The following is a 3,167-nucleotide window of genomic DNA, read 5'->3' as shown; positions in this document are numbered from 1 at the left end:
AATTCAAAATCATTACAGAGTCAAATCAGGGACACCCCCTAGCATTAGGGTTTAGTTACTCATATTGTTCAAAGAAAACAAATTATAAAATAGATACATTACAAGAATTGAGATGAAAGTTGATCTTCAATCGCTTCCGTTCATGAAGACCTTCTTCTCTCCCAAACCCTTGTTTTCTCCAATCTTCAATCGTGTCTTCTCCTAGCCAAAAAGTTCCAAAATCATTCTCTAAAACTCAACTAAATAGTCTAGGTACAAATCTCAGCCAAATGAAATGTCTAAAGTGCCCTCAAGGTGGAGATTTAATGAAAAAGCCCTAAAATTGGAAGTTTCACGCTCTCAGCAGCACTGGCCGTGCTTGGACGCACGGGTGGCTGTGTTGCTTTTTATTTTTATTTTTGCTCCCAGCCATCCTGACACGGGCCGTGCGTGGAAGCACGGGCGGCCGTGTGGCGTCCCTGGATTTTGTATGGAGAGTGTCATTCTCCTGACACGGGCCGTGCGTGGAAGCACGGGCGGCCGTGTTAGACCCCAGAACCTTAAATTTTCATCTTTCTCTTGCCTCTCCTTCCTTCATAGTTGCTTTGACACTTAAGATGACTTGTTCAACCCTGAAATTCGTACACAACTAACCAAACGGCATCAAAAGAATCTAAATAACTTAAATTAAAACATAATGCAAAGTAAACAGAAAAACAATGAAACATGAAATACTTAAACAAAAGCAATAAAACATTGATCAAAGTGTTACCGAGTCGACAAATTTAGACCGAATACATGATAGAAATTAGGTAGAAATGGTGACCGATCACAACCCCACACTTATCTCATTGCTTGTCCTCAAGTGATGCAAGAGACCAAACAGAGGTCACCCTGGATTTTTCTTTCCACGACACTGCCGATGTTATTCGCAACTTGCGTCTACCTTTCTAATAGAATCTCTGGCTTGCCGAACCAAACTTTCTACCACACGTCCACATCAGAGTACCTTTTTACCCTGCAAGCTTTTTCACACTTCTCACCAAATCTCTCAGGGTTAAAGTGTTTTGCACTCACAAAATAAAGATATGCAATATCAACTCTTAATTTTGAATAAATTCTACCTTCACTACACTAACAAAGTTCACACACTTTTTGAGGTCTTCTGGGTTGTAATGGGGTTTAGGTACGGTGGGATACACAAGGAAATGGATAAACAAATGGTTTTTGGTTCGACATTCATGTTGTGTTTTTCGTAATTGTGCTCAACTTGTTACACTGGGAATTTATTCGACTTAGACTCTTTTGCTTCACTCATTCTTCCGTGAGTGCTTAATGTAACTGAGTCTTTCATTTGCGCAAGTTTTTCTCTTTCTTTCTTTTTTTTTAATGGGACATACATTCATATGTCTCAAAAATTTTATTTTAATTTTTTTTACTTGCCCTCTTCTTTGATGATTACTACCCCAAACTTAGATTTTAGCACAACTCTGAAAACCATAACATTTATGCCGAGCAAGGGTTGGAAGTGTTTGGCTGCAGGTTACAGATATGGTTATAACAAACAAACGGATATGGCTCAACTGGGGTAACAACGGATAAAATATAATTTAGGATGGCTAGAAAGGCTCAGGTGGTAAAAACAAACAAATGCCTCAGTGTGTGTCCTCATATTATGCTACGTCAGTAGAACATACGCAAAATCAGAATGATAAAGTCATACCTGAATGAACTCTCGTGATGATCATCTGTTGTGTTTGGCTTTTTATAACCTCACCATGTGGGGTAAGCTTACAGGTTCCAAAGCACTCCTCGTGTCATGTGGCTTCTTTTCCGGCGCAGGTACACCATACAATCCTCTTTGTCCAGTATCACCAAGTTGCGTCCAACAGCTACTTTTCTTTCGGCTGCATCAACTTCCAGAGTGCCTTGGGGAAATAAGTTCAGGTTGCACCTTTCATCCGCTAACTACTATTCATCATTCATTCGGCATCCATCAATCAATCTATAACACAATGTCAACCCAACAAAAATAAAAAGGGAAACAACTAAAATCAATGCTGAGAAGAACCCCTCCTACACCTGAACTAAACATTGGCCTCAATGTTTTAGAACAAGCATTTGAGAGATTACTTACAGAGGGTATTGTACTCCAATGATCACTTCCGAGCTTTCACTAAAGATGCCCTCTTTTATTTCCTGAAAATAAAACAAACAAACAGCAAAATTAATTATTAAAACCGTGGGTTGCCTCCCACGAAGCGCTTCGTTTAACGTCGCCTGGCTCGACGGTCCATTCCCTTTGTTAGGGTGGCATATATGACACAAAGAACACATCATCTTTTTCTTTCTTTTGTTTTGTAGCAATCCCATGAACTTAAAGTACCGATGATGTTGTTGCCAAATCCTTTTCAGCTTGATTTTATTGAACAAGGCATAAATGTCTTCCAGTACTTTGTCAATTTCTTGTCTTTCATATGCCTTGTTGTAAAAATAGTTTTTGGGGATACTCTCTTGTTGAAGATTTTCTTGTTGGGTGACCACATCTTCACAAATTGTTAAATTTGTAGTTTTATCCAAAACTCGATCATCTTCAACTTTCCTTATTTCTTCTTCCCCATATTTCTTTTTTACCTCAAATTCTTCTATTCTTACTGCATCCTCTTCATCTGGCATTATGCATTTTTCTTCTGGTTCCACATATTCTTCTTCCAACTCTAACTTTCTCCAAATAAACCTCTCTGGATAAAAGTTAGCTTCCTTACATTCATTCATAAGGATTCTTACCTCTCTCTTATATGCTTTAAAAATTTTAGTCGCCTCTTCCAAGGTGACTCCTGAATCAGGCGACCAACATGCAGGAGATACAGGTGGCAATGTATCAAAACAATACATAGCTACAAAACTCAGACAATTTGTTAGGAGCAAAGTATAGAAGAATTCATGAAGAGAAATAATCTGACTTTTTTTTTTTATAAAATCAAATTCAAATAAACAAAAACAAAAACAAAATTTTAGTTGACGAGCAACAAAATTTCAATTGAACTAAAATTCAAACTCTATATTTTGACAGTCCCCGGCAACGGCGCCAAAAACTTGATCGGAAAAATAGCAAGTGTACTATTTTGCCTCTGTAGTAATAATAGGGAAATTCCCCGAATGTCGATCTCAAGGACTGCACGTTAATA

The sequence above is a fragment of the Vicia villosa genome, linkage group LG1 (assembly GCF_029867415.1).
Source record: "Vicia villosa cultivar HV-30 ecotype Madison, WI linkage group LG1, Vvil1.0, whole genome shotgun sequence".
Taxonomy (NCBI): domain Eukaryota; kingdom Viridiplantae; phylum Streptophyta; class Magnoliopsida; order Fabales; family Fabaceae; genus Vicia; species Vicia villosa.
This window is presented reverse-complemented; position numbering follows the sequence as displayed.